General features: G+C 49.3%; 13 non-coding genes across 13 annotated transcripts; 8 read left to right on the forward strand and 5 right to left on the reverse strand.

Annotated features, from left to right (window-relative positions):
* The first annotated feature begins 474 nt into the window (after positions 1-474).
* Trnag-ccc lies at positions 475-546 on the forward strand. Its single transcript has one exon. It is a non-coding gene; the product is annotated as a tRNA-Gly (tRNA).
* Positions 547-1563: 1017 nt separating this feature from the next.
* Positions 1564-1635, reverse strand: Trnae-uuc. Its single transcript has one exon. It is a non-coding gene; the product is annotated as a tRNA-Glu (tRNA).
* Positions 1636-2274: 639 nt separating this feature from the next.
* On the forward strand, positions 2275-2346 carry Trnag-ccc. The gene has a single exon. It is a non-coding gene; the product is annotated as a tRNA-Gly (tRNA).
* A 1017-nt stretch (positions 2347-3363) lies between these two features.
* On the reverse strand, positions 3364-3435 carry Trnae-uuc. The gene has a single exon. It is a non-coding gene; the product is annotated as a tRNA-Glu (tRNA).
* Positions 3436-4074: 639 nt separating this feature from the next.
* Positions 4075-4146, forward strand: Trnag-ccc. Its single transcript has one exon. It is a non-coding gene; the product is annotated as a tRNA-Gly (tRNA).
* Positions 4147-5163: 1017 nt separating this feature from the next.
* Positions 5164-5235, reverse strand: Trnae-uuc. The gene has a single exon. It is a non-coding gene; the product is annotated as a tRNA-Glu (tRNA).
* A 639-nt stretch (positions 5236-5874) lies between these two features.
* Positions 5875-5946, forward strand: Trnag-ccc. The gene has a single exon. It is a non-coding gene; the product is annotated as a tRNA-Gly (tRNA).
* A 1728-nt stretch (positions 5947-7674) lies between these two features.
* On the forward strand, positions 7675-7746 carry Trnag-ccc. The gene has a single exon. It is a non-coding gene; the product is annotated as a tRNA-Gly (tRNA).
* A 1728-nt stretch (positions 7747-9474) lies between these two features.
* Positions 9475-9546, forward strand: Trnag-ccc. The gene has a single exon. It is a non-coding gene; the product is annotated as a tRNA-Gly (tRNA).
* A 1017-nt stretch (positions 9547-10563) lies between these two features.
* Trnae-uuc lies at positions 10564-10635 on the reverse strand. Its single transcript has one exon. It is a non-coding gene; the product is annotated as a tRNA-Glu (tRNA).
* A 639-nt stretch (positions 10636-11274) lies between these two features.
* On the forward strand, positions 11275-11346 carry Trnag-ccc. The gene has a single exon. It is a non-coding gene; the product is annotated as a tRNA-Gly (tRNA).
* A 1017-nt stretch (positions 11347-12363) lies between these two features.
* Positions 12364-12435, reverse strand: Trnae-uuc. Its single transcript has one exon. It is a non-coding gene; the product is annotated as a tRNA-Glu (tRNA).
* A 639-nt stretch (positions 12436-13074) lies between these two features.
* Trnag-ccc lies at positions 13075-13146 on the forward strand. The gene has a single exon. It is a non-coding gene; the product is annotated as a tRNA-Gly (tRNA).
* The last annotated feature ends 7025 nt before the right edge of the window (positions 13147-20171 follow it).

The raw sequence follows: 20171 nt of genomic DNA on the forward strand, positions 1-20171 counted from the left end.
TCGAGTGCAACTAGTAAAACTGTAATTAGTAATAACTGGAAACAAACACACGTTGACACAAAGTAGCCTAGGTGGTAATAAACGGCAAACACGGCCTTACCTCGCAAAAGCTATGCTGTGCCTTTCACCGTCGTGGACAGAAAATGAGAAGGCTGAGTTGAGGATAGAACGTACGCCCTTAAGATAATGACACGCACAGCCCACTGCGCCACCGAGGCATACACGAATATTCGCCACCGCAGCCTCACTAAGAAGTTCTAATTTCAGAATTGTTTTCCCACCATGCCGTACATGAAAGGGTGGATTACTCGGCGGAAGTCAATGCTGCGTCTAGTTACAGTGCATCGCCCTGGAAGCAACGTGGTATCGCGTTCCGATGTGCTGGAGGGCAGAGGTGCCGCTGCAGGGTCGCTTGAGCCTCTGGTGGCAGCAGGGGCGGCAACGCACCGCGACACAGGAAGCCTGCAACGCAATGCGGTGGTGGTGTAACGGACAGCATGGTTGCTTCCCAAGCAGTTGATCCGGGTTCGATTCCCGGCCATCGCAGGAGGATTGTCATTTTTGCGTAGCGCAATAGTGTGTGTTCAAGACCATGCGATCCTCGAAATTGCCACGCGTCGCGGCACAGGTAGTATCTCCTCGTCTGCTGCCTCGTTCCAGCTAAGTGGATTGATTTCACTTCATCGTGTGCCGACTTGGCCCGACTTTGCTCGACTGCCGCTCGCTGCCGCTCGGCGGTGGGGCCGATATGACAGGAGAAGTACGACAATCGGCTGCGAGAAATAAAGTAATCAGGAGTACTTTTCCTTTTCAATACGAAAAGCTAAACTTTCATTTACAAATTTCGGAAATCTCACTGCTTCGCCACAGTGTTATCTACAAATTTGAGAAATTATCTGTTGATTCGTACGGTTCTGTTATTGCCAAAGTCGTTCTTGCACTTTCCTTGCGCTCTTTTTGCAAACAGCGTCATTAAATTTTCGGTCATATGTTCGTTAACGTAATTTAAATTGCTTAGGGAGGCATCATAGCACGTCAACACTGTAGCACAAAAGGAGGAGGGTGGGGGTTGAAATGAAAGGGTCCAATAGCACGCAGAGTTCCCGGACGATCACCCATCCACTCACTAACCACGCAAACGTCTGCTTAACTTCATTAATCGAAAGTGAGCTGGCCGTTGGCAACCCCTTAGCGAAACGTTCAGACTTCTAGCTGGATGTGCACATCATTTAGAATCTGCCTGGCAGAGTCTCGCAGGAGACAGCATTTCCTATCAGGGGAGAAAATGGAATGGCCCGTGGAGGGATTGAACCCATGACCGACGCGTTACTAGCACGACGCTATAGCCCACTGAGCTAACGGGCAGTGCAACACTGTCGCACCAGCAGTCCAAAACCGCAATACCGTCTCCTCTCCCTTCAAAACGGCCCCTCCATTAACGTGAGGATGTATCTCTTTTTCTTGACTTTCTCTCACCTTATACTTGGAACCCAGAGCAGCAGCTCCACGAAGACGAAAAACGGCCGTGAGAAGTTTTCTCATCTCAGCCCCGAAACCTTCACGTTCAGGTACCGGGAATCGAACCCGGGCCTCCTGGGTGAAAGCTAGGTATCCTAGCCACTAGACCATACCGGACATACCTCAACGATCCACTACGTGTGTATGCGTCCAGAAATACTTCTCCTCCACGCAACTTTAGGGCCGAACCTGGCGCCAACGCTGAACTCTGTCCGCCACCACGATCCCGCTTACTCACTCCCAAAGCGCGCAAGTCGTACTAGGCAATCATCGCTTTCAGTCTCGAGTGCAACTAGTAAAACTGTAATTAGTAATAACTGGAAACAAACACACGTTGACACAAAGTAGCCTAGGTGGTAATAAACGGCAAACACGGCCTTACCTCGCAAAAGCTATGCTGTGCCTTTCACCGTCGTGGACAGAAAATGAGAAGGCTGAGTTGAGGATAGAACGTACGCCCTTAAGATAATGACACGCACAGCCCACTGCGCCACCGAGGCATACAGGAATATTCGCCACCGCAGCCTCACTAAGAAGTTCTAATTTCAGAATTGTTTTCCCACCATGCCGTACATGAAAGGGTGGATTACTCGGCGGAAGTCAATGCTGCGTCTAGTTACAGTGCATCGCCCTGGAAGCAACGTGGTATCGCGTTCCGATGTGCTGGAGGGCAGAGGTGCCGCTGCAGGGTCGCTTGAGCCTCTGGTGGCAGCAGGGGCGGCAACGCACCGCGACACAGGAAGCCTGCAACGCAATGCGGTGGTGGTGTAACGGACAGCATGGTTGCTTCCCAAGCAGTTGATCTGGGTTCGATTCCCGGCCATCGCAGGAGGATTGTCATTTTTGCGTAGCGCAATAGTGTGTGTTCAAGACCATGCGATCCTCGAAATTGCCACGCGTCGCGGCACAGGTAGTATCTCCTCGTCTGCTGCCTCGTTCCAGCTAAGTGGATTGATTTCACTTCATCGTGTGCCGACTTGGCCCGACTTTGCTCGACTGCCGCTCGCTGCCTCTCGGCGGTGGGGCCGATATGACAGGAGAAGTACGACAATCGGCTGCGAGAAATAAAGTAATCAAGAGTACTTTTCCTTTTCAATACGAAAAGCTAAACTTTCATTTACAAATTTCGGAAATCTCACTGCTTCGCCACAGTGTTATCTACACATTTGAGAAATTATCTGTTGATTCGTACGGTTCTGTTATTGCCAAAGTCGTTCTTGCACTTTCCTTGCGCTCTTTTTGCAAACAGCGTCATTAAATTTTCGGTCATATGTTCGTTAACGTAATTTAAATTGCTTAGGGAGGCATCATAGCACGTCAACACTGTAGCACAAAAGGAGGAGGGTGGGGGTTGAAATGAAAGGGTCCAATAGCACGCAGAGTTCCCGGACGATCACCCATCCACTCACTAACCACGCAAACGTCTGCTTAACTTCATTAATCGAAAGTGAGCTGGCCGTTGGCAACCCCTTAGCGAAACGTTCAGACTTCTAGCTGGATGTGCACATCATTTAGAATCTGCCTGGCAGAGTCTCGCAGGAGACAGCATTTCCTATCAGGGGAGAAAATGGAATGGCCCGTGGAGGGATGGAACCCATGACCGACGCGTTACTAGCACGACGCTATAGCCCACTGAGCTAACGGGCAGTGCAACACTGTCGCATCAGCAGTCCAAAACCGCAATACCGTCTCCTCTCCCTTCAAAACGGCCCCTCCATTAACGTGAGGATGTATCTCTTTTTCTTGACTTTCTCTCACCTTATACTTGGAACCCAGAGCAGCAGCTCCACGAAGACGAAAAACGGCCGTGAGAAGTTTTCTCATCTCAGCCCCGAAACCTTCACGTTCAGGTACCGGGAATCGAACCCGGGCCTCCTGGGTGAAAGCTAGGTATCCTAGCCACTAGACCATACCGGACATACCTCAACGATCCACTACGTGTGTATGCGTCCAGAAATACTTCTCCTCCACGCAACTTTAGGGCCGAACCTGGCGCCAACGCTGAACTCTGTCCGCCACCACGATCCCGCTTACTCACTCCCAAAGCGCGCAAGTCATACTAGGCAATCATCGCTTTCAGTCTCGAGTGCAACTAGTAAAACTGTAATTAGTAATAACTGGAAACAAACACACGTTGACACAAAGTAGCCTAGGTGGTAATAAACGGCAAACACGGCCTTACCTCGCAAAAGCTATGCTGTGCCTTTCACCGTCGTGGACAGAAAATGAGAAGGCTGAGTTGAGGATAGAACGTACGCCCTTAAGATAATGACACGCACAGCCCACTGCGCCACCGAGGCATACAGGAATATTCGCCACCGCAGCCTCACTAAGAAGTTCTAATTTCAGAATTGTTTTCCCACCATGCCGTACATGAAAGGGTGGATTACTCGGCGGAAGTCAATGCTGCGTCTAGTTACAGTGCATCGCCCTGGAAGCAACGTGGTATCGCGTTCCGATGTGCTGGAGGGCAGAGGTGCCGCTGCAGGGTCGCTTGAGCCTCTGGTGGCAGCAGGGGCGGCAACGCACCGCGACACAGGAAGCCTGCAACGCAATGCGGTGGTGGTGTAGCGGACAGCATGGTTGCTTCCCAAGCAGTTGATCCGGGTTCGATTCCCGGCCATCGCAGGAGGATTGTCATTTTTGCGTAGCGCAATAGTGTGTGTTCAAGACCATGCGATCCTCGAAATTGCCACGCGTCGCGGCACAGGTAGTATCTCCTCGTCTGCTGCCTCGTTCCAGCTAAGTGGATTGATTTCACTTCATCGTGTGCCGACTTGGCCCGACTTTGCTCGACTGCCGCTCGCTGCCGCTCGGCGGTGGGGCCGATATGACAGGAGAAGTACGACAATCGGCTGCGAGAAATAAAGTAATCAGGAGTACTTTTCCTTTTCAATACGAAAAGCTAAACTTTCATTTACAAATTTCGGAAATCTCACTGCTTCGCCACAGTGTTATCTACACATTTGAGAAATTATCTGTTGATTCGTACGGTTCTGTTATTGCCAAAGTCGTTCTTGCACTTTCCTTGCGCTCTTTTTGCAAACAGCGTCATTAAATTTTCGGTCATATGTTCGTTAACGTAATTTAAATTGCTTAGGGAGGCATCATAGCACGTCAACACTGTAGCACAAAAGGAGGAGGGTGGGGGTTGAAATGAAAGGGTCCAATAGCACGCAGAGTTCCCGGACGATCACCCATCCACTCACTAACCACGCAAACGTCTGCTTAACTTCATTAATCGAAAGTGAGCTGGCCGTTGGCAACCCCTTAGCGAAACGTTCAGACTTCTAGCTGGATGTGCACATCATTTAGAATCTGCCTGGCAGAGTCTCGCAGGAGACAGCATTTCCTATCAGGGGAGAAAATGGAATGGCCCGTGGAGGGATTGAACCCATGACCGACGCGTTACTAGCACGACGCTATAGCCCACTGAGCTAACGGGCAGTGCAACACTGTCGCATCAGCAGGCCAAAACCGCAATACCGTCTCCTCTCCCTTCAAAACGGCCCCTCCATTAACGTGAGGATGTATCTCTTTTTCTTGACTTTCTCTCACCTTATACTTGGAACCCAGAGCAGCAGCTCCACGAAGACGAAAAACGGCCGTGAGAAGTTTTCTCATCTCAGCCCCGAAACCTTCACGTTCAGGTACCGGGAATCGAACCCGGGCCTCCTGGGTGAAAGCTAGGTATCCTAGCCACTAGACCATACCGGACATACCTCAACGATCCACTACGTGTGTATGCGTCCAGAAATACTTCTCCTCCACGCAACTTTAGGGCCGAACCTGGCGCCAACGCTGAACTCTGTCCGCCACCACGATCCCGCTTACTCACTCCCAAAGCGCGCAAGTCGTACTAGGCAATCATCGCTTTCAGTCTCGAGTGCAACTAGTAAAACTGTAATTAGTAATAACTGGAAACAAACACACGTTGACACAAAGTAGCCTAGGTGGTAATAAACGGCAAACACGGCCTTACCTCGCAAAAGCTATGCTGTGCCTTTCACCGTCGTGGACAGAAAATGAGAAGGCTGAGTTGAGGATAGAACGTACGCCCTTAAGATAATGACACGCACAGCCCACTGCGCCACCGAGGCATACAGGAATATTCGCCACCGCAGCCTCACTAAGAAGTTCTAATTTCAGAATTGTTTTCCCACCATGCCGTACATGAAAGGGTGGATTACTCGGCGGAAGTCAATGCTGCGTCTAGTTACAGTGCATCGCCCTGGAAGCAACGTGGTATCGCGTTCCGATGTGCTGGAGGGCAGAGGTGCCGCTGCAGGGTCGCTTGAGCCTCTGGTGGCAGCAGGGGCGGCAACGCACCGCGACACAGGAAGCCTGCAACGCAATGCGGTGGTGGTGTAACGGACAGCATGGTTGCTTCCCAAGCAGTTGATCCGGGTTCGATTCCCGGCCATCGCAGGAGGATTGTCATTTTTGCGTAGCGCAATAGTGTGTGTTCAAGACCATGCGATCCTCGAAATTGCCACGCGTCGCGGCACAGGTAGTATCTCCTCGTCTGCTGCCTCGTTCCAGCTAAGTGGATTGATTTCACTTCATCGTGTGCCGACTTGGCCCGACTTTGCTCGACTGCCGCTCGCTGCCGCTCGGCGGTGGGGCCGATATGACAGGAGAAGTACGACAATCGGCTGCGAGAAATAAAGTAATCAAGAGTACTTTTCCTTTTCAATACGAAAAGCTAAACTTTCATTTACAAATTTCGGAAATCTCACTGCTTCGCCACAGTGTTATCTACACATTTGAGAAATTATCTGTTGATTCGTACGGTTCTGTTATTGCCAAAGTCGTTCTTGCACTTTCCTTGCGCTCTTTTTGCAAACAGCGTCATTAAATTTTCGGTCATATGTTCGTTAACGTAATTTAAATTGCTTAGGGAGGCATCATAGCACGTCAACACTGTAGCACAAAAGGAGGAGGGTGGGGGTTGAAATGAAAGGGTCCAATAGCACGCAGAGTTCCCGGACGATCACCCATCCACTCACTAACCACGCAAACGTCTGCTTAACTTCATTAATCGAAAGTGAGCTGGCCGTTGGCAACCCCTTAGCGAAACGTTCAGACTTCTAGCTGGATGTGCACATCATTTAGAATCTGCCTGGCAGAGTCTCGCAGGAGACAGCATTTCCTATCAGGGGAGAAAATGGAATGGCCCGTGGAGGGATTGAACCCATGACCGACGCGTTACTAGCACGACGCTATAGCCCACTGAGCTAACGGGCAGTGCAACACTGTCGCATCAGCAGGCCAAAACCGCAATACCGTCTCCTCTCCCTTCAAAACGGCCCCTCCATTAACGTGAGGATGTATCTCTTTTTCTTGACTTTCTCTCACCTTATACTTGGAACCCAGAGCAGCAGCTCCACGAAGACGAAAAACGGCCGTGAGAAGTTTTCTCATCTCAGCCCCGAAACCTTCACGTTCAGGTACCGGGAATCGAACCCGAGCCTCCTGGGTGAAAGCTAGGTATCCTAGCCACTAGACCATACCGGACATACCTCAACGATCCACTACGTGTGTATGCGTCCAGAAATACTTCTCCTCCACGCAACTTTAGGGCCGAACCTGGCGCCAACGCTGAACTCTGTCCGCCACCACGATCCCGCTTACTCACTCCCAAAGCGCGCAAGTCATACTAGGCAATCATCGCTTTCAGTCTCGAGTGCAACTAGTAAAACTGTAATTAGTAATAACTGGAAACAAACACACGTTGACACAAAGTAGCCTAGGTGGTAATAAACGGCAAACACGGCCTTACCTCGCAAAAGCTATGCTGTGCCTTTCACCGTCGTGGACAGAAAATGAGAAGGCTGAGTTGAGGATAGAACGTACGCCCTTAAGATAATGACACGCACAGCCCACTGCGCCACCGAGGCATACAGGAATATTCGCCACCGCAGCCTCACTAAGAAGTTCTAATTTCAGAATTGTTTTCCCACCATGCCGTACATGAAAGGGTGGATTACTCGGCGGAAGTCAATGCTGCGTCTAGTTACAGTGCATCGCCCTGGAAGCAACGTGGTATCGCGTTCCGATGTGCTGGAGGGCAGAGGTGCCGCTGCAGGGTCGCTTGAGCCTCTGGTGGCAGCAGGGGCGGCAACGCACCGCGACACAGGAAGCCTGCAACGCAATGCGGTGGTGGTGTAACGGACAGCATGGTTGCTTCCCAAGCAGTTGATCCGGGTTCGATTCCCGGCCATCGCAGGAGGATTGTCATTTTTGCGTAGCGCAATAGTGTGTGTTCAAGACCATGCGATCCTCGAAATTGCCACGCGTCGCGGCACAGGTAGTATCTCCTCGTCTGCTGCCTCGTTCCAGCTAAGTGGATTGATTTCACTTCATCATGTGCCGACTTGGCCCGACTTTGCTCGACTGCCGCTCGCTGCCGCTCGGCGGTGGGGCCGATATGACAGGAGAAGTACGACAATCGGCTGCGAGAAATAAAGTAATCAAGAGTACTTTTCCTTTTCAATACGAAAAGCTAAACTTTCATTTACAAATTTCGGAAATCTCACTGCTTCGCCACAGTGTTATCTACACATTTGAGAAATTATCTGTTGATTCGTACGGTTCTGTTATTGCCAAAGTCGTTCTTGCACTTTCCTTGCGCTCTTTTTGCAAACAGCGTCATTAAATTTTCGGTCATATGTTCGTTAACGTAATTTAAATTGCTTAGGGAGGCATCATAGCACGTCAACACTGTAGCACAAAAGGAGGAGGGTGGGGGTTGAAATGAAAGGGTCCAATAGCACGCAGAGTTCCCGGACGATCACCCATCCACTCACTAACCACGCAAACGTCTGCTTAACTTCATTAATCGAAAGTGAGCTGGCCGTTGGCAACCCCTTAGCGAAACGTTCAGACTTCTAGCTGGATGTGCACATCATTTAGAATCTGCCTGGCAGAGTCTCGCAGGAGACAGCATTTCCTATCAGGGGAGAAAATGGAATGGCCCGTGGAGGGATTGAACCCATGACCGACGCGTTACTAGCACGACGCTATAGCCCACTGAGCTAACGGGCAGTGCAACACTGTCGCATCAGCAGGCCAAAACCGCAATACCGTCTCCTCTCCCTTCAAAACGGCCCCTCCATTAACGTGAGGATGTATCTCTTTTTCTTGACTTTCTCTCACCTTATACTTGGAACCCAGAGCAGCAGCTCCACGAAGACGAAAAACGGCCGTGAGAAGTTTTCTCATCTCAGCCCCGAAACCTTCACGTTCAGGTACCGGGAATCGAACCCGAGCCTCCTGGGTGAAAGCTAGGTATCCTAGCCACTAGACCATACCGGACATACCTCAACGATCCACTACGTGTGTATGCGTCCAGAAATACTTCTCCTCCACGCAACTTTAGGGCCGAACCTGGCGCCAACGCTGAACTCTGTCCGCCACCACGATCCCGCTTACTCACTCCCAAAGCGCGCAAGTCATACTAGGCAATCATCGCTTTCAGTCTCGAGTGCAACTAGTAAAACTGTAATTAGTAATAACTGGAAACAAACACACGTTGACACAAAGTAGCCTAGGTGGTAATAAACGGCAAACACGGCCTTACCTCGCAAAAGCTATGCTGTGCCTTTCACCGTCGTGGACAGAAAATGAGAAGGCTGAGTTGAGGATAGAACGTACGCCCTTAAGATAATGACACGCACAGCCCACTGCGCCACCGAGGCATACAGGAATATTCGCCACCGCAGCCTCACTAAGAAGTTCTAATTTCAGAATTGTTTTCCCACCATGCCGTACATGAAAGGGTGGATTACTCGGCGGAAGTCAATGCTGCGTCTAGTTACAGTGCATCGCCCTGGAAGCAACGTGGTATCGCGTTCCGATGTGCTGGAGGGCAGAGGTGCCGCTGCAGGGTCGCTTGAGCCTCTGGTGGCAGTAGGGGCGACAACGCACCGCGACACAGGAAGCCTGCAACGCAATGCGGTGGTGGTGTAACGGACAGCATGGTTGCTTCCCAAGCAGTTGATCCGGGTTCGATTCCCGGCCATCGCAGGAGGATTATCATTTTTGCGTAGCGCAATAGTGTGTGTTCAAGACCATGCGATCCTCGAAATTGCCACGCGTCGCGGCACAGGTAGTATCTCCTCGTCTGCTGCCTCGTTCCAGCTAAGTGGATTGATTTCACTTCATCGTGTGCCGACTTGGCCCGACTTTGCTCGACTGCCGCTCGCTGCCGCTCGGCGGTGGGGCCGATATGACAGGAGAAGTACGACAATCGGCTGCGAGAAATAAAGTAATCAGGAGTACTTTTCCTTTTCAATACGAAAAGCTAAACTTTCATTTACAAATTTCGGAAATCTCACTGCTTCGCCACAGTGTTATCTACACATTTGAGAAATTATCTGTTGATTCGTACGGTTCTGTTATTGCCAAAGTCGTTCTTGCACTTTCCTTGCGCTCTTTTTGCAAACAGCGTCATTAAATTTTCGGTCATATGTTCGTTAACGTAATTTAAATTGCTTAGGGAGGCATCATAGCACGTCAACACTGTAGCACAAAAGGAGGAGGGTGGGGGTTGAAATGAAAGGGTCCAATAGCACGCAGAGTTCCCGGACGATCACCCATCCACTCACTAACCACGCAAACGTCTGCTTAACTTCATTAATCGAAAGTGAGCTGGCCGTTGGCAACCCCTTAGCGAAACGTTCAGACTTCTAGCTGGATGTGCACATCATTTAGAATCTGCTTGGCAGAGTCTCGCAGGAGACAGCATTTCCTATCAGGGGAGAAAATTGAATGGCCCGTGGAGGGATTGAACCCATGACCGACGCGTTACTAGCACGACGCTATAGCCCACTGAGCTAACGGGCAGTGCAACACTGTCGCATCAGCAGTCCAAAACCGCAATACCGTCTCCTCTCCCTTCAAAACGGCCCCTCCATTAACGTGAGGATGTATCTCTTTTTCTTGACTTTCTCTCACCTTATACTTGGAACCCAGAGCAGCAGCTCCACGAAGACGAAAAACGGCCGTGAGAAGTTTTCTCATCTCAGCCCCGAATTCTTCACGTTCAGGTACCGGGAATCGAACCCGGGCCTCCTGGGTGAAAGCTAGGTATCCTAGCCACTAGACCATACCGGACATACCTCAACGATCCACTACGTGTGTATGCGTCCAGAAATACTTCTCCTCCACGCAACTTTAGGGCCGAACCTGGCGCCAACGCTGAACTCTGTCCGCCACCACGATCCCGCTTACTCACTCCCAAAGCGCGCAAGTCGTACTAGGCAATCATCGCTTTCAGTCTCGAGTGCAACTAGTAAAACTGTAATTAGTAATAACTGGAAACAAACACACGTTGACACAAAGTAGCCTAGGTGGTAATAAACGGCAAACACGGCCTTACCTCGCAAAAGCTATGCTGTGCCTTTCACCGTCGTGGACAGAAAATGAGAAGGCTGAGTTGAGGATAGAACGTACGCCCTTAAGATAATGACACGCACAGCCCACTGCGCCACCGAGGCATACAGGAATATTCGCCACCGCAGCCTCACTAAGAAGTTCTAATTTCAGAATTGTTTTCCCACCATGCCGTACATGAAAGGGTGGATTACTCGGCGGAAGTCAATGCTGCGTCTAGTTACAGTGCATCGCCCTGGAAGCAACGTGGTATCGCGTTCCGATGTGCTGGAGGGCAGAGGTGCCGCTGCAGGGTCGCTTGAGCCTCTGGTGGCAGCAGGGGCGGCAACGCACCGCGACACAGGAAGCCTGCAACGCAATGCGGTGGTGGTGTAACGGACAGCATGGTTGCTTCCCAAGCAGTTGATCCGGGTTCGATTCCCGGCCATCGCAGGAGGATTATCATTTTTGCGTAGCGCAATAGTGTGTGTTCAAGACCATGCGATCCTCGAAATTGCCACGCGTCGCGGCACAGGTAGTATCTCCTCGTCTGCTGCCTCGTTCCAGCTAAGTGGATTGATTTCACTTCATCGTGTGCCGACTTGGCCCGACTTTGCTCGACTGCCGCTCGCTGCCGCTCGGCGGTGGGGCCGATATGACAGGAGAAGTACGACAATCGGCTGCGAGAAATAAAGTAATCAGGAGTACTTTTCCCTTTCAATACGAAAAGCTAAACTTTCATTTACAAATTTCGGAAATCTCACTGCTTCGCCACAGTGTTATCTACAAATTTGAGAAATTATCTGTTGATTCGTACGGTTCTGTTATTGCCAAAGTCGTTCTTGCACTTTCCTTGCGCTCTTTTTGCAAACAGCGTCATTAAATTTTCGGTCATATGTTCGTTAACGTAATTTAAATTGCTTAGGGAGGCATCATAGCACGTCAACACTGTAGCACAAAAGGAGGAGGGTGGGGGTTGAAATGAAAGGGTCCAATAGCACGCAGAGTTCCCGGACGATCACCCATCCACTCACTAACCACGCAAACGTCTGCTTAACTTCATTAATCGAAAGTGAGCTGGCCGTTGGCAACCCCTTAGCGAAACGTTCAGACTTCTAGCTGGATGTGCACATCATTTAGAATCTGCTTGGCAGAGTCTCGCAGGAGACAGCATTTCCTATCAGGGGAGAAAATTGAATGGCCCGTGGAGGGATTGAACCCATGACCGACGCGTTACTAGCACGACGCTATAGCCCACTGAGCTAACGGGCAGTGCAACACTGTCGCATCAGCAGTCCAAAACCGCAATACCGTCTCCTCTCCCTTCAAAACGGCCCCTCCATTAACGTGAGGATGTATCTCTTTTTCTTGACTTTCTCTCACCTTATACTTGGAACCCAGAGCAGCAGCTCCACGAAGACGAAAAACGGCCGTGAGAAGTTTTCTCATCTCAGCCCCGAATTCTTCACGTTCAGGTACCGGGAATCGAACCCGGGCCTCCTGGGTGAAAGCTAGGTATCCTAGCCACTAGACCATACCGGACATACCTCAACGATCCACTACGTGTGTATGCGTCCAGAAATACTTCTCCTCCACGCAACTTTAGGGCCGAACCTGGCGCCAACGCTGAACTCTGTCCGCCACCACGATCCCGCTTACTCACTCCCAAAGCGCGCAAGTCGTACTAGGCAATCATCGCTTTCAGTCTCGAGTGCAACTAGTAAAACTGTAATTAGTAATAACTGGAAACAAACACACGTTGACACAAAGTAGCCTAGGTGGTAATAAACGGCAAACACGGCCTTACCTCGCAAAAGCTATGCTGTGCCTTTCACCGTCGTGGACAGAAAATGAGAAGGCTGAGTTGAGGATAGAACGTACGCCCTTAAGATAATGACACGCACAGCCCACTGCGCCACCGAGGCATACAGGAATATTCGCCACCGCAGCCTCACTAAGAAGTTCTAATTTCAGAATTGTTTTCCCACCATGCCGTACATGAAAGGGTGGATTACTCGGCGGAAGTCAATGCTGCGTCTAGTTACAGTGCATCGCCCTGGAAGCAACGTGGTATCGCGTTCCGATGTGCTGGAGGGCAGAGGTGCCGCTGCAGGGTCGCTTGAGCCTCTGGTGGCAGCAGGGGCGGCAACGCACCGCGACACAGGAAGCCTGCAACGCAATGCGGTGGTGGTGTAACGGACAGCATGGTTGCTTCCCAAGCAGTTGATCCGGGTTCGATTCCCGGCCATCGCAGGAGGATTGTCATTTTTGCGTAGCGCAATAGTGTGTGTTCAAGACCATGCGATCCTCGAAATTGCCACGTGTCGCGGCACAGGTAGTATCTCCTCGTCTGCTGCCTCGTTCCAGCTAAGTGGATTGATTTCACTTCATCGTGTGCCGACTTGGCCCGACTTTGCTCGACTGCCGCTCGCTGCCGCTCGGCGGTGGGGCCGATATGACAGGAGAAGTACGACAATCGGCTGCGAGAAATAAAGTAATCAAGAGTACTTTTCCTTTTCAATACGAAAAGCTAAACTTTCATTTACAAATTTCGGAAATCTCACTGCTTCGCCACAGTGTTATCTACACATTTGAGAAATTATCTGTTGATTCGTACGGTTCTGTTATTGCCAAAGTCGTTCTTGCACTTTCCTTGCGCTCTTTTTGCAAACAGCGTCATTAAATTTTCGGTCATATGTTCGTTAACGTAATTTAAATTGCTTTGGGAGGCATCATAGCACGTCAACACTGTAGCACAAAAGGAGGAGGGTGGGGGTTGAAATGAAAGGGTCCAATAGCACGCAGAGTTCCCGGACGATCACCCATCCACTCACTAACCACGCAAACGTCTGCTTAACTTCATTAATCGAAAGTGAGCTGGCCGTTGGCAACCCCTTAGCGAAACGTTCAGACTTCTAGCTGGATGTGCACATCATTTAGAATCTGCCTGGCAGAGTCTCGCAGGAGACAGCATTTCCTATCAGGGGAGAAAATGGAATGGCCCGTGGAGGGATTGAACCCATGACCGACGCGTTACTAGCACGACGCTATAGCCCACTGAGCTAACGGGCAGTGCAACACTGTCGCATCAGCAGGCCAAAACCGCAATACCGTCTCCTCTCCCTTCAAAACGGCCACTCCATTAACATGAGGATGTATCTCTTTTTCTTGACTTTCTCTCACCTTATACTTGGAACCCAGAGCAGCAGCTCCACGAAGACGAAAAACGGCCGTGAGAAGTTTTCTCATCTCAGCCCCGAAACCTTCACGTTCAGGTACCGGGAATCGAACCCGAGCCTCCTGGGTGAAAGCTAGGTATCCTAGCCACAAGACCATACTTTTTTTTTTTTTTTTTTTTTTTTTTTTACGAGAACACACCGCAACGGCACAAAAATGAGACGTAAAAAGTGGCAACGGTGGGATTCGAACCCACGCCTCCGAAGAGACTGGTGCCTAAAACCAGCGCCTTAGACCGCTTTTTTTTTTTTTTTTTTTTTTTGTTTTTTTTTTTCCAACGCCTTAACCACTTTTTTTTTATTTTTTTTTTTTTACCGTGCGTTAACCACTTGCGCCACTTTTTTTTTTATCTTTATTCTTTTAATTAATTTTTTTTTAAACGAAATCTCCTCCTTTAGGGACCACCGTGAAGAGTTGTTCAAGAAGAATTTAAAAAGAAAAAAAAACAAAAAGATGTTTTGTCATCTCGGATCCAAGTGTATTCTGGTGATCCGTGTGCACTGTTGGAGGGAGGTACCGAGGCGCAGTGGCTGAAGTCAGGACACGAGGCAGAAGCAGTGGGGCCTCTTCGCGGCACTACAGGTGCTCCGCGTCCCAACCCACCCCTACACTCCCGGTTCACTACCCTATTCCCATTTTTTCGAATACAATGTTAAGCATATTTCCAAAGTTCTTGCCATGATTCTTGTATTGAAGTGTTTTGTGAAATTCGATTTCCATATGCATTTTGAATGCGACAGGATCATCATCCCCAAGTTTGTTAAAGATATAACTAGAATAATTACCCAGTAACCAAGCCACAGTATTATTTTTCGTCTGTGGGTAAAACTTAAAATCAGGCCGATAGATCATCATTGCGTGGACATTGGCGGGAACACTGCGAGTGATAAGTGCGACTTGTTGCTGAATCCAGTTCCAGTTGTGGAGACGTTCCCCACAGGTGCATCTGTGCAGCACGGTATCTGTGAGGTTGCAGTGAAGACAGAGGTCGGTAGCACTCAGCCCTATCCGGTGGAGTCGCTCATTGGTACTTATGATATTATTGACTGCTTTGTACCACGCAGTACGAGCATCCGAGCTCAAAACAGTGGAACCAACGTTTCGCCATACTGCATCCCAGTGGACTCCACTATATTTGCTAACAATCGGATTCTGGCTTTCGTGTTCCCTCCTTTCCGCCAAAATTGCTTTTGCCGTTAAGGACTGAGTGTGCCGTAACTGGTGACTAAGGTAGCTATACTCGAGATAATACTCTCTGATATGTTTAAGCCGGTAACAAATAGGTTGAACATTCAGCGGAGATTCAAGACTGTGTGGCCGGACAGCATGAAATAACTGTGCCGTAAGACCATGAGGTTCATCCTGTATGATTGCCGCCGTGCGTGACACGTACAGAGCCAGTGCTTTGCGCCGTATGTCAACCAATCCCATCCCTCCATGCGTTGGGTGTAGCGCTGCTGTTCGTGCAGATACACGAAAGATCTCGCCTTTCCATAGAAAATTCGTAACTTTTGACATGATATTTTGAGCCACTCCTGCAGGAATAGGAAGAACCTGCGCCGTGTAGAAGGCCTTAGATAAAACACACGTATTAATCAACGTAATTCTGTCAAATTGGTTCAGACTTCTGTGGTAGTTATCAATTACTGCACCGTTGATTTTGTGAGCCACATCCCTCCAGTTCGCCGCCGTCATGTTTAATATTGACGCCTTCAACACTATCCCTAGAGCTTTCAGTTCACTGACGTGTGTGGCACACGAAATTTGAAGACGGTCGAGGCCTCGCAGATTTAAAAACTTGCTTTTCTGTTCATTGATGTGTGCTCCAGACGCCTGACAGTAGGCCTTGAGGACAGCTTCAAGCGCAGTGACGTCAGACTCATCTCTGATAACAATCCCAACATCATCCGCATAGGCTCCTGTTACGGACTTCACTCCTGAGATCGTTAAACCACTAAGCTTCGCCTGCAGGTGCGTGAGGAGCGGCTCGAGCGAAATGACGAACAGCAACATCGACAAGGGGCTGCCCTGAGGGACACCTCTGTCGATGAGGAGCCGTTTCGTGAGTTGCGAATTTACTGAAATTTTTGCAGTGATTCCGATGGCTACATTTTTTATTATTGCGATCGCGGACGGTAAGAAGCCCAAGCGCCGCAGTGTCTCTAGTAGGTACGTGTGGTTGACAAGATCAAATGCCTTAAAAAAATCGAGAAAGAGCAGACCACATTGTACGTTGCTGGCGTCAGCGAGCGCAATAATATCCCTATAAAAGGCAACCGTTTGCAGTATAGTCCGCCGAAAAGCACATGTTTGCTGTTTGCAAAGCATGTTGGAAGTGAGCGGCAGAAGCCTCATCTTAACTGCACGAGCTACAATCTTGTAATCGGAATTCAGTAGTGATATCGGCCGAAGATTTGTTACAGATTTTCCACCTCTGGTCTTAGGGAGGAGAACAATTTTACATTCTTTAAACTCTCCTGGAACAGACTGCCCCTGCAAGACCTCGTTCACCATGTCTGTGATCTTCGCTCCGAGTATGTGCCAGTACTTTTTATAAAATTCAATGGGAAGACCGTCAGGCCCAGGGGACTTGTTAGTAGGGGAACTGCAGATGATGTCGAAAACGTCTTCGTGACTGAAACCCGAAGAAAGACTTTCACTTTCGTCTGCAGTTATCCTCGAAGGAAGAACTTCAAGGAGTTGAGAAGCGCTGTCTGCATGGGGAGCGTTTGAAGTATAAGTCCTGACAAAGTAGCTGTAAAGTTCTCTGACGATATCGCGTTGATTTGTGACCGTCGTGCCATCTTCGAGTTTAAGTCCATCAATGAAAGCCCTCCTTCTATTCTTCGCGTGCTTGACAAGGTGATACAGGGCCACCGTTTCGTCTGCGCGTACTGATTTTACTTTGGATCGAACCTTAAGTCCTTCTAACTGCTTCCGTTTCAGACTGATTAATTTAGCTTTGATTCTCTGAATTTCCCCTATTCTAGTAGCCGTGGCATCCGCTCTGTCATACAAATCTCTTAATACGGAGTAATAAAATTCCATTGTCCTGCGAATTCCAGTAGCCCGTTCAATACCAAAGGACATAAGAACCCTGCGCAGTTTGGGCTTCGCTTTATAGGTCCACCATGCTATAATGCTAGGGAAGGCAGGAACAGTGCGGAGGCACTGCTCCCAAGCACGCCTGACGGCCTCCTCCAGGTCTGAGTCGGTTAATAATGAAAGATTAAGATGCCACTGATTTTTAAACCAGCGCGTGGGTTGTTGTTGTAAGTTGATACACGCAACCACGCCACTGTGGTCTGAGAAACTGGTAGGAATAGTTTCTACATTTAATAAGTTAGTTACTAAGTTTTCAGACACATAAATCCTGTCGATCCTGCTACAGGAATTTCCAACGATGTGTGTGAACCTCACTAAAGTTGGGTACCGAGCTTCCCAGGTGTCCTTGAGTTTAAGATCATAAACAAGACGGTTTAAATCAGGTGAATAATTAAAATTCGGTGTCTGATCTTTTCTGGACAATACACAATTAAAATCACCTCCAATGATCAGCTGCGGAGGATTGTTCCGCAGTAAATAAATGATGTCTTCCTTATAAAAGCGGGCTCTGTCAGCTCTACGAGTACTCCCGGAAGGCGCGTACAAATTAATAACAGTAACGCCAAAAATAGTGACACTCAGTCCTCGACCGGATTCTAATCTTTCAATGTGGGCAAACGGAATACCTTCCCTAATTAAGACGGCAGTCCCCACGTTCGTTTCTGGGGAAGAATTGATTATTGCAACAAAACCGGTAAGGTTTATTTGCTGCAAGGCCACCTCTTGTAAAAGGGCGATGTCTGTATCCGACTCGTAAAGATATTGTTGTAGAGCACGCACCTTGACGTCAGACCGGATCTTGCTAATAGTTAACGTTGTTATTTTATATGCCTGTGACATACTGAGACCTATGCAGGAAGGGGGAGGAATTAATCATCGCCAACGGTCGGATCGTCATGCCATTCCATTTGTTTATCCGGTTGTGAAGCCAAGTCATGCTCGTTGTGTTTGCCCCCGGCATCTTTATTCTTAGTTTTCTTTCGGACAACGTTCACATTTGGTTGGATTCTGTTCCTGCGGCGCCCACTATGAGCCATCTCGGCAGACGGCGGCGTGGGCGGGTCGTGGGGAATGTCAACGGCCGACGACGGTCCCGACACTACGGCCGGAATCACTCGCGCCGTGTCCTCCGGCGGCAACCCAGCTGCGGAAGTACTTTCGCTGTCAACACGTTTGTTATCAAACTCCACAGGAAGTGGTGTGTTGACATTTTCCGTCACCGACTGCTGTTTATGTTCGCGTTCCGTGTTATGACAACATTCCTGTTGTGTTGCCGTGTTGCGAGCCGCCGCCGTTGGCTGTTCGGCATCCTCAGCTAGAGGCGTGGTCTGTTTACTATCACGACTGTCTACGCCGTGGTGAACCCCTGCAGCGACCTGCTGTTCACATGTCGGTCGGTCCCCCGGAACCTGTTGCTGTGGTTGGTTGGAGGGCCGACCATCCGTCCCCTGCGACGCCGCGACAGCAGCTGAAATGTCACTATGTGACATGCCAGAGGAAATATCGTCTACTAGAACGGAACCTTTTAAGAACTTAGTATCAGATCTACGTTCCTGCGAGTCCTGTCTCTTCGATTCTGGGGTACTGTGGGCTTCGTCCTCAGAACTACTACCGTCACAAGTCCTACGCCGTTTGTTGGTAGCAGTGTCTCCGGTCGCAAGTGTCGGTTCGTCCGTACTTGTCCGAGGCAAGGTTGGAAATTCCTCAATGCGCACGACTTCCTGTTCATGCAACGCAGCTACACCCCCGGCTGTAGCACTTGCTGCCGCTTGATTATCGGTAATAATCTCCGCGAGCGTTAGCCGTTTCCGTTGCTGTAAGGAATTTTTTAAGACGAAAACCCGTTTAGGACAATCTTGACGCATGTGGCCACTCTCATTGCAGATGTGACACGTCAAAGTTTGACCAGAGTACGTAACTTGAACCCTGTAATCGCAAACCATAATATGGGAAGGAATATTGACTTTCACATGCATATCTACTGACCGAACACCACTGAAACACTGCAAGCGATGTTGGCTAGACCAGCGTTCATTTCGAATCTGTTTGACATCCCCATACTTGCTTAACACATCTTTTAAAAAACAATTTTCAACTTCCGGGGGCAAATTAAAAATACGTACATTTTTATATTCTACGTCGGCATTAGTAACGGTGACGGTACTTACAGAGTTATCCCGATGCCGGAATTCAACTCGCCCGCCATGCTTCATTAGTATCTTATCCAGCAACACAGGGTTCAGCAATTTGACAAAAAAACAATATTGCTCCATGTCGTAATATGCAGTGTGCACCTGATCAGAATTGATACCAATAACGTCCACTATCCAGTCATGAATTTCCAGTGATGTCGGTTGTACGTGACGGGTTGACTTTTCAAATTCAAAGCGGAGGGTACTTTTCCTGGGAAATAACCTGGCCATATCAGAAATTAACAAGCGGTCGAGGCCGCTAAATAATAACAAAGAAAACGGTTAGAAACTCCAAAACAATGAACGGAAAATTTCACTGCACTTATAACAGAAAGTAAACACAACACAAATATCACAACTCGCAAACTCTCCGGTTAACAGCGCTCTCAGCACGTCCGTGTAGCTCCGTGTCTCAAGCGCGACTGAGTACCGGACATACCTCAACGATCCACTACGTGTGTATGCGTCCAGAAATACTTCTCCTCCACGCAACTTTAGGGCCGAACCTGGCGCCAACGCTGAACTCTGTCCGCCACCACGATCCCGCTTACTCACTCCCAAAGCGCGCAAGTCATACTAGGCAATCATCGCTTTCAGTCTCGAGTGCAACTAGTAAAACTGTAATTAGTAATAACTGGAAACAAACACACGTTGACACAAAGTAGCCTAGGTGGTAATAAACGGCAAACACGGCCTTACCTCGCAAAAGCTATGCTGTGCCTTTCACCGTCGTGGACAGAAAAT

This window comes from Schistocerca americana, chromosome 8, assembly GCF_021461395.2.
Source record: "Schistocerca americana isolate TAMUIC-IGC-003095 chromosome 8, iqSchAmer2.1, whole genome shotgun sequence".
Classification (NCBI taxonomy): domain Eukaryota; kingdom Metazoa; phylum Arthropoda; class Insecta; order Orthoptera; family Acrididae; genus Schistocerca; species Schistocerca americana.